Genomic DNA, 15,313 nt, shown 5'->3' on the forward strand with positions numbered 1-15,313 from the left:
GTCCTACTAAGTTCACCACTTCATGTTTTGATTTTTTCGAATTTGAGACCGGTGCAAACGAAAATTTTTATGGTACAATCCGGTACAAACGCAGTACAAACGAATCGTACAGAAAAATCATCGAATTTGTAGAAATTTATCAGTGGTCCTGCTAAGTTCACGTGAACTTAGCAGGACCACTTTATTTGCGATTTTTTCGAATTTGGGACCGGTACAAATGAAAATTTTTACGGTACAATCCGGTACAAACGCAGTACAAACGAATCGTACAGAAAAATCAGCAAATTTGTAGAAATTTATCAGTGGTTCTGCTAAGTTCACGTGAACTTAGCAGGACCACTTTATTTTGCGATTTTTTCGAATTTGGGACCGGTACAAACGAAAATTTTTACGGTACAATCCGGTACAAACGCAGTACAAACGATTCAAACAGAGAAATCTTAAGAATTGCAGAAATTTGTATTCTGGTCCTGCTATGTTCATGTGAACTTAGCAGGACCACTTTGTTTTTCGATTTTTTCGAATTTGAGACCGGTACAAACGAAAATTTTTACGGTACAAACCGGTACAAACGCAGTACAAACGTATGGTGTGCAAACATTTATAATTTTTAAAAGTGGTCCTGCTAAGTTCACACTCGTATTTTCATGAGTGTTTAAATTTATTTGGCTTGTCATAGACTTAACTTCCTCAATAAGAATAAACAAGGACTACACTGAGAAAATAAATTATATGGCGTACGTAAAATCGTATGTTACATTTGTAAATCCTAAATCTTTTGAACTTAACGTACAGCAAATGTATAATTGAAAACGCATGTTTTATAGTACTTTCTGTGTAAGTGTTCCATCTGTACGTACTTTTCATATCAAACAATATAGGGGGTCAGGGTCTCACATACAAATGGACGTATATAACATATAGCTGACGAAGGGAACATACATATATGTATGCAATATAAGGAAGACTATTAGATATCAGACATCCTCCAACAACAGGATGTAACACTTAAGGGCAGTGCCTATGTAGCATACGGATAACTTATGCTTCGTAGTGATTTCTGTAGTAAGTAACAGAATTTCCAATATTTGTACAATATACGGTTGTCCGGAAAACGGACTTTTCTCAGTGTACACTCCGCATCAAAAGAAAATGCGACAGATAACACCGTGCAATTAGGCTATCCAATATACACCTTCTTATTCGATAATCGTGTCAGGTAATGAGACCTTCTCTCTCTCCTCCTTTCCTCTCTCCCATACTAAAATAAACTAACACCATGAGCGCAATTCTTATTTCAAAATACACATATATTAGTTTCGATAAAATGAAATAACAAAACCAAGACGAAACAACATTCATAAGTTGATGTAGGGAGAAACTGAAACACACACACAATGAAAAATTGAAAAATTGAAACAATTGGTTCGATTGCAAATTCGGTAATGTTCATTGGACGTACTCATCTAAAATACAGCCTAATAAACCCAGTAGATAGCGTTGGTCATATCCTCCATTTCAGACTATTAATGCAAAGAAAAAACGAAAAGAAAAAGAAAGAAAGACAAAATTCAATGAGTGCTATTTTACTGCTAAATTTCTATCTAGAAGTGCCTTATATTAAAGTACAAACTGTATCGTAATGAAAAGTTACAAATATTCGAGAGGAAAAGATTATGTTCCTCATAATGTAGCATGTTTCAAATTTCAACGTGAATAAAACACATTGAACTATAGGATGGAAACAAATTTTGTGTCGAGCTAGTATAAATAAAATTTTGTTTTCAAATTACCAAGGAGGTTACCATTTTCTAGTCTTTTCCGAAGATTTATGTGTTCCTATCATCCAGCATCAATTTCCCCTCTTGAGGATATAACGCAATTTACTCAGATAAAATGAACACACTACAGCTCAAACGTATCATCGTGTCAGTCGGATGATGTTGGTTATGTTATAGACCACCAGTGGGTCGAGGATCCAACCCCATAATAACCCGTAGTGATTCGGTAATTCGACTAAGACTCGGTAACCCAGAGGATGAAAAAGAGATTTTATTTATCCCCTTGCGTTTAGACAGTATTTCTGTCGGAAATGACTAGGACTGGAGATGTTATCCCCAGAGCACGAAAAACACGACGCCTAAGTTCCCAGTTAATTAGATTTTCTTACTCTGTTTTAGCTTTGGAACACGCACACGCACGCGAGAGAGAAAGAGTGGGGAGAAGTGAAAGATACAAAGACAGGATATGGAAAGGTCAAGAAAGAGAGGGAGAAAGAGGATAAATATAAATATGAAACATACTTATCATTACAGGGTATGATATAGAACGCACACACTCTTTATTCGAATTATCGCCAGTGATGCCTTGTTAGTTCTCCAATACTAGATGAATGTCTCTTTGCAGCCATTATTTTATGCGAATAAATCATGCTAAATGAAGGGGAATCGAACCTAGATTTCCTATTTGGAAGTCTAGCACTTTACCACTACGCCACCGATTGCTTTACCCAAACTTTATTTAACAAATGGTGTAGTGTTTCTTGAAATAGTGTAGCGTGAACAGGATTTGAACCTATGTTAGAAAGCTGTACTATTCATGACTTCATTACGTTAACCCTACACCACTATATCACCTATAAATGTAACCCAGATCTTACTTACAAGCCAGCTCTGATCTTTGTAACGAATCGACTTCTTCTTGTAAGGTTATTTACACCAAAGTGTATAACGAAATTCATTTATTCGACGACCTGGAAAGAAATTAGTGACCAGTTATAAAGGAAATAACATTCAATACAGAAAAAATACAGAAATTAAAACATATTATGCAGTAATCTCGACATGCAAGTTCAGAAGTACGTAAATAATAATAATAATAATAATAATAATAATAATAATAATAATAATAATAATAATAATAATAATAATAATATTCTTTATTATAAAATTGAAAGTTACAATGTTTGTGGGTCCTAATCTCTTGAACCAACCGACCAATTTCGATCAAATTTTCAACGTGGATAAGACTCGGGCCTCGGAAGTTGTTTTATCATTTCATTTTAAAGGTATAATTTAGGGGGAGGAGAAGGAGAGATATGTGAAAATAAATAAAACGTCTGACTTTTATCATTTCAGTTTTGCAACGTAGGAGCCGGAGTGAGAGAGATATATGTAAAAAAATGAAAACGAAAGTGACTGTCTTTGTGACTTCATCACTCTTGAATCACCCGACCCATCTCGACCACATTTTCAACATGGATGAGATTCGGGTCTAAGATGGTATTTATCTAATTACTTTGACGATATAGCTTAGGGTTTGAAGGGAAGGAGGAGTAAAAAAGAACAAATAAAACTTCATAACTCTTGAACGATCAATCTTGGTCAAATTTTGAACATAGATGAGATTCAGGCCTGAGATGATTTTTATCATTTAACTTTCACGAGAGAACTTGGGGAGGGGAATGGGCGAGGGAGATATATAAAAATAAATAAAACTTAATGAATCTTAAACCACCAAACCAATCTCGATCAAATTTTCAACCTACATGAAGTTCGAACCTGAGGTGGTTTCTGTCATCACTTTGACGATGTAATTTATGGGAGTGGGAGGGTTAGCAACACTTAAAAAACAACGATAAATTACCATTATTAGTGGCGAATCTATAATCTTTGGAGTCGCTGAGATTAACAGTGACACATCTGATGCTGTTTAAATCCAAATTCAGCTAAGTAACTTAGAGTAGGGGGAAATATATAAAAATGACAGAAATAACAAATATCAGTGTCGAATTCATAGTCTTCCGCTCGTTGAGATGAACAATGACACTGCAGATGATGTGCCTAAACATAGGGTGGGGAGGGTATATATAAAACTCATTGAAAATGACCGATATCAAAGAGCGCTTTAGCAATAGTAAACTGTCACTGAGTAACGAAACATATGTATTACTATTTTTTTCTCAATTTAATCCAGCGAAGCGGGTAATTGAAGGTAATAATAATAATAATAATAATAATAGACAACTATACTGTGAATATGAACATTTATTATTATTATTATTATTATTCATATACTTTTGAATTCGCAAATTACTGCAAAATATGTTGTATTTCTGTATTTTTTCCTGGATTGTATGTTCTCCCTTTATTAGTGGGCACTAATTTCTCTCTAGGCCTTTTAATAAATGAATTCCGTTGTGCGTTTTGGTGCAAATAACCTTACAGGAAGAAGCCGGTTCGCTCCAAAGATCAGGGATAAAGTAAATAATATTTGGCTTTAAATTTAAGGTGGATCACTAGATGTTCTCTGTGCTACGCTAAACACTGCTTGAATACTGCGGCATTGCCAGATAGTGTCGAGTGTTTACTGATTCCAGATAATAAAGGGAGTAATCATGGAATTCTACTTAGATACTTACTGGAGAAATTATTTTTCGACCCTTACCGCGATCCCTCTTCTCGAACTGCAACCCTAGAATCCAGTAATTTTCTTATTGTGATTACTACATAAAGGTTGAAATTTGAAATCAACGCATTATGGTGTTCTACGCAAATTTCGTCTCAATCTATTTCCTCAAATGTAAATTAATATTTAAATAAAATATGAAACATAACACGAACAACGGTCAAACAATATATCTAATTCGTAATAAGATCGTTATTTTACAATACTTTACACATACAAATAAACATTTCGTGAAACTGAGCACTTCTAATAAAATCTTACAGCAAGTGCCATCTTGTGTGCTCATTGTAAAACGAATCAAATATTTTCTTTTATTTGTTACATTTTTCGATATCAGGAAACACAACCAAATGACTCTGGGTCATGTGATGTAGCTGAAACAATACTCCATCTTATAGTACACTATTTATAATATGTAACGTTTCATTGCGCAGTAGTTAAGGGAATGAGCTAAAATATGTACTGACTTCCGGGTGGTGATCCACCTTTATGTTTTATAATAGTGTAGGGGTAACGTAAAGGCCTGCCGAATAATTTAGCTACCTGACATAGGTTCAAATCCTGTTCATGCCGAAGTTGATTTTTTTACAAAGTGATTGCTTATCATACTGGACGAGCAATACTTAAGAATGAGAAAGCAAACACTCTATCATGATAGAGACGACTTACGAATGTTGGTTGGGAGAGGACAATTGAATTACCAGGACATTCCAAACACATCATTGATCGACAGTATACACTTTACGTGTTATCGTTCGTAGAAAGAAACACTACACCATTTGTTAAACAAGTTTTGGTTAAAGCAATCGGTAGTGTAGTGGTAAAGTGCTAGACCTCCAAATGGAAAATCTCGGTTCGATTCCCCTTCAGGTAGTATGATTTATTCGCATAAAATAATGGCTGCAAACATAAATTCATCTTCCATTGGAGCACTTACAAGGCATCACTGGCGATAATTCGAATAAAGAGTGTATGCGTTCTATATCATACAATATAATGATAAGTATGTTTCATACTTATATTCATCTTCCGTCTCTCTTTCTTGACGTTTCCCATCCTGTCTTTGTATCTTTCACTTCTCTCCCCCCTCTCTCACACACACACACGCACTTCATGTGCGTGTGTGTGTTCCAAAGTTAAAACGGAGCAAGAGCCCGATATACATGGTCTGGAAAATCTAATAAACTGGGAACTTAGGCGTCGTGTTTTTCGTGCTCTGGGGATAATATCTCCAGTCTTGGTCATTTTTGACGGAAATACTGTTTAAGCACAATTGAATAAGTAAAATCTCTTTTTTATCCTCTGGGTTACCGAGTCTCAGTCGAATTACCGAACCACTACGGGTGATTATGGGGTTGAATCCTCGACCCAGTGGTGGTCTATAACATAACCAACATCATCCGACTGACACGATGATTCGTTTGAGCTCTAGTGTGTTCATTTTATCTGTGTAAGTTACGTTATATCCGCAAGAGGGGAAATTGATGCTGGATGATAGGAACACATAAATCTTCGGAAAAGACTAGAAAATGGTAACCTCTTTGGTAATTTGAAAACAAAATTTTATTTATTCTAGCTCGACACAAAATTTGTTTCCATCTTATAATTCAATGGTTTTTATTCACGTTGAAATTTGAAACATGCTATATAATAAGGAACATAAATTTTTCCCTTCGAACATTTGTAACTTTTCATTACGATACAGTTTGGACTTTAATATAAGGTACTTCTAGATAGAAATTTAGCAGTAAAATAACACTCATTGAATTTTCTTTCTTTTTCTTTTCATTTTTTTTGTTTGCATTAATAGTCTGAAATGGAGGATATGACCAACGCTATCTACTGGGTTTATTAGGCTGTATTTTTGATGAGTACGTCCAATGAACACTACCGAATTTGCAATCGAACAACACGGAAACAAAGCATTGTGTTAAGCTTTTGACATTATCCTAGATGTGTCTCGGAGATCTACAGATTTACTAAAAATTAAGTATGCTATCCTTTATGAAAGTGACTTAATGAATGTTTGGTGCATCCTCTAAATATTCGAATAGTTCTAAAAAATTGTGAAAGCAAACGTTATTTCTATATAACTGTTGGATTTCTGGAACTTTATAATGTTAGGTTCTTTTCTTACTAAGTTTGAATCCCACATTTTTATCTGTTCTCCCTTTTCGTTTCCTTCTCTCCTCTTCTATCAATCTCTCTCTCTCTCTCTATCTATCTCTCTCTCTCTGCCTCATTTCTGAATCTCTATGTAATAGACACCTATTGGTTTCAATTTTTCATTGAGTGTGTGTTTCAGTTTCTCCCTATATCAACTTATGAATCTTGTTTTGTCCCGGTTTTGTTATTTCGTTTTATCGAAACTAATACATGTGTATTTTGAAATAAGAATTGCGCTCATGTTGTTAGCTAATTTTAGTATGGGAGAAAAGATAGGAGGAAAAAGAGAGGGTCTCTTTATCTGACACGATTATGGGATAAGAAGGTGTATATTGTGTGCCTTAAGTGCACAGCGTCAGCTGTCGCTTTTTTTTTTTTTTTTTTTGATGCGAAGTGTACAAAAGGCAAAGAGGTAAGTCAGTTTTTTTTAAATTTTGCACAATTGCCCTGTTTTCCACTGACTTATTTACTTCTTTCACTGTAGGCAAACGCTTTAGCATTAAATTTCTTAGTGACTAACATTCTTACTGTGAGATTTAATCCATGCAAACTACACTTTGCGGGCTACGTTATTCTGCTGTTAACTCATTTTTAACCATAACTTGACTTTGACATACTTCCTTTTTTCCTCTAGTCTTCAAGTCATTCCTCTATTAAGGATATAATGTAATATGTGTGAATTATTTTCTGCTTTTTAGATTTCTTTACTTATTTAATGTAATATACATAAATTACTTTCTGCTTTTTTAGCTTTCTAATATATGTGAATTATTTTCTGCTTTTAAGATTTCTTTAGTTATTTAAAGTAATATACGAGAATTATTTTCTGCTTTTTTTAGCTCTGTAATATACGTGAATTATTTTCTACATTTTTAGCTTTGTAATATACGTGAATTATTTTCTGCTTTTTAGATTTCTTTACTTATTTAAAGTAATATACGAGAATTATTTTCTGCTTTTTTAGCTCTGTAATATACATGAATTATTTTCTACTTTTTTAGCTTTATAATATACGTGAATTATTTTCTGCTTTTTAGATTTCTTTACTTATATTTAAGTTAATAGATGTGAGTTATTTTCTGCTTTTTTAGCTTTGTAATATACGTGAATAAGGTTCTGCTTTTTAGATTTCTTAATGCTATTTAATGTAATATACGTGAATAAGGTTCTGGTTTTTAGATTTCTTAATGTTATTTAATGTAATATACGTGAATTATTTTCTGCTTTTTTATCTTTCTATAGTTATTATTTTATGCTTTCAGTTCTTTCTTTCTTATTTTCTGCATTTTGATGCTTGTTTTTATTTTCTGCTTTTAGTCAGTTAATATTTTACCCACACTAAAATTGTGAAAGTTACTAGTTATTTTTTTTTATCTGCGGTGTTCACCTTTCTTTCTACTCTAGTATAATACACTTTATTGCAAGATATTTAAAAACGTTCTTCATCCTGAATACTTGTTTTCTTAATGCCTTCCTTTCGTGAGGAATAACTCTCATTTACATCTTCATAAATAACAACCACATCAGTAACGAGAATTATTTATTTTGTATTCGTTTCCTTCTTAAATTTCGACACTTTATATAATTTCTTATGCCCGGTCACCATAAATTTTATTTCCTTACCATGTATTTTTGACTTATATTTGCCATAGATTGTGCACCAAATACAAACAATGGTGGGGACCTGCAATGAAATGTACAACAGTTTGCAGTTGCAGTAGCTTTCTATCTGAAAAAAATCGTACAGGATAAACAGTTATTACTTTTTATTTATTTATTTAACTCAGAGGCCAGTTTATACTGGATATCTAACAACAACAATAACAATGGAAAGGATTTGTGAAGTATCTGCCAGGGACTGTAGGACCATCCCGGTATTTGCCTGGTAGGTCTGAGCAAAATCCAGGCTGTCGCGTGGGCAGGGTGACCGGGGTGATTGCCGGGACGAGAAATCAACAAAATTCAAGGAATTCAGACTATGTTGGTAAACGAAATATTTTTTTTAAAATTTTAATGTTAATTCAGATATTTTAATAATGATCAGACTACGGCTAAGTAAAATTTATTCATTTCTTTATTTCATAAGAACACAACAAGTTCAATGCCCAGTTATAGTGTCGTGTACATAATTATCTAACATGCACTATTAAGTTATACATACACAAGTATACGTCGTTTAATTATGCAGAAGTTATTGCCTGACAATAGTTTTGAACTTGTTTTTGGGCTTACTAAATACATCTACTATATGAAATCTAATCATTTCCATTATATGAAGCACACATTCTCCACAATCAAAACTTACGTAATATGTTAGGTCTTGGTTTTCTACAATAGAATGTGCCAATGTTTGCTGTTCTAGTATTACCTCTTGGGACACTTCTGAAAACAATACTGGATAACCAATTTTACCGTTTAATAATTTATGTAAGAACAACAGACCAAAGACCTATATCGTTCTCATAATGTTTGAAAACTGAAATTCCTTAGTAAGTCTTCATAGGGAAGATACTTCGGGTAGAAATCGGTTTTCTTGTATAGAAGCATTTTTAAAAATTTAAACTATATATTTTCTAAGCATCAGAGTAATTAGTGACATTTGGTGTCCGAACAGTACAACAGTATTCTAATTTTGACCTCACATACGAAAAATATAACCTTATAAATGTTGATTCTTTGTAGAAATCTTGCCCTATCCTATAAATTAAACTTATATGAACTACTCGTTATTGCGTCAACGTGCTGACCAAAGGTTAGTTTCCCATCAAACATAATTCCTAGATCTATCAAAGTATTTGGGGTAGACAAGAAAGTGCCACTTATTGTATAGCTGAAGCTAATTGGATTTTCTTTCCTCGCGAAAGATAGAGATTTAATTTGGACACATTCAGGACTACTTTATTCTTATCACACCATATTTGAACTATCTGTAGATCCCGTTGAAGTTTCACGCAGTCATCAACTGAACTTACTTTCGAATATAATTTGAGATGGTCGGCAAAAAGAAGAACTTGAAAAGTTTTAATACTCAGAGAAATATCATTAATAACAAGAAGAAACAACAGGAGATCTAGATTAGATCCTTGAGGGACTCCCGATAGAGTAGTGAACTTCAAAATTAACGGTAATAAAACATTGTCTAGGATTACTTAACTGGAACACTCTCCAGTCCTCTGCGAGATTTCTTTCTTTAATCTTGGAATTTAATATTTATATCGTTATTTGTATATTCTATGCTATTAGTATGTTGATATATACCAAGTTCAAAATAAACAAGAACAGGACTCGATTTCAATAATTCAAAACCATCTTTTCATTAACTTTTATATTTTAAGTACAAAAACCATTCACTTTTTTTTAAAAAAAAAATGTCGTAATACCAACTTCTTTTATCTTTCATTATGATTTCACATTCCGTACTTAAATCTAGGGGTACAGAATAAACTCTGGTTGTTTTTCGTAATATACTAGGGGTGGGACGCCTTGGAATTCTCGCACCGGGCTCTTACAACCCACTTGACGGCCCTGGGAAAACGCTGGAAAACCTGTAAGGATAGTCGGCAGCGGGAATCGAACCCACGACCTCCCGAACGCAAAGCCAACGGTCTACCATATGAGCTACATATACATAAGAGGTAATGGGACTTTAGGCTTATCCTGTAGAGCTTAAAATAAATTTGCAACAATTACACGTAGTTTACTTATCATAGGTGTAGTTTCTCAATCGCTCACTATTTCTTAGGAAAACTCATAATATAATGATATTATTATCAATAATTCTTGATGTTTCCATAAAAAAGTTTACAATAGGTGTCCCAGATTCTGTAATTGCAAATCTTAACAAGGTAAAACTAACATTAAAGCAATGACGTTACCATTTCGAGACCTATTCTCTCCGTTTGACTGATCATCAATTGGTGAGCGGTACAAGTTCAATTGTAGTTCACGAGAGTGGAAAATGTCGTTGAGGGATTTTCTCTCATGATGAAGCTTGTTAAAATGATCTGTATTGTGATTGTGTATCCAACCTGATATTGTAATGGCTGTTGGGGGAAGCTACTTTCTTTTATTGTGTGTGTTAGAGGAAAAAAAAAAGTAGAGGATAAAAATGTAACTTTCATATTATTCTCATGTAATAATTAGGAATCAGGAAATTCTTATGAATTGTTATGTTTCGTACGATTCTTTTGTCGAGAGCAGAAGGGAAAGAAATTGTCACTGAATCTAGTTTCGTAACGTTATATTCTTTCTCATTTGATTGTTCATAAATCGTACCTTCAAATTTCGTGTATAATGTGTATCCAACTTTTCCACACTGGTTACCTCCCGTTTTATGTCCTTCATTTTAGATTTCATTTAAAAAAAAATAATTAGAAAGACAATCAGTGCCGTGCCGTGAAAAAAAAAGCGCCCGGGGTGAGAGTATAAGACGGCGCCTCCATACATTTGAGTGAGATCGACAGACCAGCCACGAAGCGCCACCATGTTTGGCAGGAAGCGTAATAAAATTTTCAAAAATAAATCCTGCTTTTCTTTGATTTTAAGTGTTTTTTATTACTTTTTTCCTTTCATTTTATATATGTGCACATACAAGTTCCTAACATGAACAACATTTTAGCTCTCTTTTTTTTCCTTCTTTTATTTTTCCTCTCGAATTTTACGCCCGCTTACTTCGGCGCCCGGGGCCGTCGCCTCGTTCGCCTACCTACGGCACAGCACTGAAATCAATGCTTGTATATGCAAGACTGGTGGGCAAAACTAAGTCCAAACTTCAGCATTTGATTATTTTAAGGAAAGGCAACTAAAAAGCAGAGGAAGTTCGGATAATATGGAATATCACATTACCTCGCCTGTGATGTGTTACTTCCAACCGGAGGGCAAAGAAACTACTTGCCTCGCGTTCCCATGATGCTCTACAGTCAGTCCCCTTGTGATTACGACGTTCGTTGTGTTGGTAGATGTGAAAATCTGATTGTGCATTCGTGGAAAAGTTTACAGATAAGTGTTTTATAATCTGTATCTTCCTATTGAAATGTAATAAAACAATGATTCTTTGTTACTATGACGTTAGATATGCAGAGTGATAGTTTTGATAAGCGCCATTATTCTATAAGTCTTAAAATGGGTTTAGCAACTCTTTTGTTTCAAAGACGGTGTGGAGGGCAATATGGAATAATAATATTCTATAATACCCGCAAGAAAAGCATCATATTCCGTATTGAATGACAAAAATATCTACGGAGATTGGGCAAGCGAACATAAATTTATTTACCTGCTCTGAATATGAATAGTAGTTTACATGCTTTCCTACCTGCATTGTTGGATATTCTTGAATCTATGTAGACTTTTTAACTATCTACCCAGTTTTGTCAATTCGAGAAAACTAACGAAATGTATCTGCCTTTTCGTTGCAGATATGCCCAAGAAGAATGTTTCGCCGAAATGTCGAAAGAGAGATCTTCGGGATTCCACCAACTGACACGTGCCATTACAGCTCTCTGCGGCAAGAAGATGGGCTATTTAAAGGCGTCGAAGGAATTTGGAATACCAAGATCAATTCTGTTTCGATTGGCAAACGAAAAGAAAAAATACCCAGTAGGTGCTACATGGAACCCCCTAGGACGTAAACCAGTTTTCTCAGAATATTTGGAAAAGGAACCACGGGTTTGAGACCACTGGTATTTATCCTTAAATAGGCACATCTTTACTGCTAATGACTTTCTTGCGTCTTCGCTGTCTGCTACAGATCTTAGTGGAGAAACCGTCCTTACAGTTGTACTAGATAAGACAGTCAAACAACAGGATACTATTGCTTCCAATGAACCAAGATCTGAACCAATGTTGCCAATTAGCCAACAATTTTCGAAGAAGAGTCAAGCAATGACGATGTACCTTATAAATCTGACACTTCATCAGAACTTAACTATCTACCTGGCACAGTGCCTGATGACAACGACACTCACATGTGAGGGTATTTTTTATTACAGCAATTTTTCTAATGATACAAGGAGTGAACTTTGGGTTCAGTGTTCATCATGTTTAATGTGGGTGCACAATGGCTGTGCTGGTGCTGAAGCAGAGTATTATATTTGTGATTTTTGCATGTAATGACGTTCAGTTATGGCTTGACATCCAGAAGTTCCATATATTGTCACTATATTCGTTGTCCTCGTATTTTAAACAAAGAACTGATTTTTTCTATATAACATTTCTATTCTATATTACCCGACTATTTCATATTACCCTCCAAAGTGGTTACTTTACAAATTATAAATTTTGCCCACCCTTGTAACGATATTTCTTTATGAAGGTATACATAAATAAAGCCAAATATGTAAGGTGTATACGTGTTTTCCTTTTCGTTTCAATGTGCAATTATTAACTGAGTATCAAGCGAAGCAAAAAAAATATTCCATACCCATATTCAATACCCAAACTTCTGAACTGGATACTAATATAGTAAAATAATATATATATATATATATATATATATATATATATATACTATATATATATATATATATATATATATATATATATATATATATATATATATATATATATATATATATATATATATATATATGTGTGTGTGTGTGTGTGTGTGTGTGTGTGTGTGCCTGCCTGTCTGCCATCAGCTTTTCGTGTAGAAAAAAGTAACCTAAAGCCACCAAATTTGGCCCAATAATAGATCTTTGCCGGATCTAATTCTGTACGAAGCCCTTTTTTAAAAATTCGTAACGAGGGGTAACTGTGGATGTCAAAATGTATACATAAAAGGAGACGCTAAATATCCAGGACGCTAGATATTAAAGTCAAATTCATAATTTTCGAGGTCGCTGAGACGGATAGTACTCCCGACACAGTTGAAGTCTTAGGGGATGCGGTGGCTCAGTGGTAGAGCGTTCACCTCTGGTGCTTGAGGCCGCGGGTTTGATAACAGCTCTCGCCAAGTGAACTTTGTGGTGGACAAACACCGTGTGCGTTGGTTTCTTCGGGGTTCTTCCGTTTCCTCCCACTTTCTTCATTCCTCCATTTCATTCATTTATCATCATCATCTCCTTTAGCATAGCCGTCATAACCGTGGGAGGTAAAACTCAAAGATTTAATTTCATTTCATAACAGTTGAAGTCCATTTTTACCCCCTGTTGTTGCGGGAGGTTGGCGGTGTGAAAAATAACATATCCAAAAAGACACATATTACTGCTAAATTTATAGTTTTGTGGGGGTTGTTGAGATGAATACTAACACTCCCGACGTCGTTCAATTCCAGTTTTAGCCGCATCGTCGTAGGGAGTTGAGGGAATGTGACAAACAACATGTCTAAAATTACTGGAACAATAATGGTATCAAATTTATAGTTTTCGGATTCGATGAGATGGATAGTAACACTGTCGGCGCCATTCGGGTCCAAGTTTTGCTCCCCCGTTGCCATGGGAGTTTGGAAATGAAATTTGAATGAAATCTTTGAGTTTTACGTCCCACGGTTATGCCGGTTAGAGTAAAGGAGACGATGATGATGACTAATGAATGAAATTGTGGAATGAAGAAAGTAGGAGGAAACGGGAGAACCCCGAGAAAACCCACGCACACGGTGTTTGTCCACCACAAAGTCCACTTGGCGGGGGCTGGGATCGAACCCGGGACCCCAAGCACCAGAGGTGAACGCTCTACCACTGAGCCACCGCGGCCCCCGCCATGAGAGTTTGGGAGCCATAAAATTAGCATATTAAAAATTACCTATGTTGGTGTCGAATCCATGATTTCGGGATCGCAACCTAATTGCTGACAGGCTCGGTGATATGGACGTGAAGATGCTTGTCTGGCCCCCGAGGAACCCCACTTTAATTCCATTAAGCATATATGGGACGTGTGTTCCCTGGTACCTATCTTTGTGAACTATGAGAGGCAGACAGATAGCCAGCCCAAAAATATAGGTAGGGTCCGACTGAAGTTAGGGGGGGGGGCGATCCAACCATATTATGTTTCATCACCATATTATAGTTCATTTACAAGTCTACCGTGAAAATTTTAGGGGGCCCAGCAAAAATTTAGGGGAGCGGCCCCCTAGACTCCCCTGGAAAACGGGCCTGATGGGAGGCTGTACAGTGATCATGTGCATTGAACATATTGCTTCAAAACACTTTAGCTTCCTTGTGCAGTAATCAAGGTAATTAAGGTAAAAGAGATGCTACAAGCTACTATCCAGTTAGTTATAATGCAGCTATGAACGCATACATGAATTATGAACTTATGCATGCATACATTTTCGTCCTATCTTACCGTCTTCTGTCTGTGAGGATCAAAAATTGAAATTGAAAATGGGTAGGTTTCAAACTTCAGTTACAATATAGTGATAAGTAGAGCAGCCCACATTATGGTTTATTTTTTGTTTAATTAGGCTATGCTTTATTTTTCCCAAATTATGCTTTATTATGCTTCATTGTTAATTTCAATCATTGTTTTACATTAATCGTATTTACTATACGTTAAATATTCTAAACATCTTTGTCTATTTATTAATGTTTTATAAAACCAGTTATTTTCAAATTTAATGAACTTTCTATTTAATGCATTGTAAAGAGATATACATATACAGAAAGGGAAAGTAAAATAATGCCACCAAAAAGTACAGAAAGTGCTCGAGTTCAAGAGGTACACATAACAATATAGTGTGGCT

The 15,313-nt window shown here is 35.0% G+C and overlaps 1 long non-coding RNA gene across 1 annotated transcript in view; it reads left to right on the top strand.

Moving 5' to 3' along the window:
* LOC145690281 (uncharacterized) overlaps window positions 1-12,975 on the top strand; it is a 40,793-nt gene extending 27,818 nt beyond the window's left edge. Inside the window, exon 2 of the long non-coding RNA XR_014132187.1 lies at window positions 12,048-12,975. This is a non-coding gene — a long non-coding RNA (uncharacterized LOC145690281). The remainder of the gene's footprint in view (window positions 1-12,047) is intronic.
* Window positions 12,976-15,313: the final 2,338 nt, after the last annotated feature.

The sequence above is a fragment of the Thermobia domestica genome, chromosome 7, assembly GCF_964235325.1.
Source record: "Thermobia domestica chromosome 7, izTheDome1.hap1.1, whole genome shotgun sequence".
NCBI classification, from domain to species: domain Eukaryota; kingdom Metazoa; phylum Arthropoda; class Insecta; order Zygentoma; family Lepismatidae; genus Thermobia; species Thermobia domestica.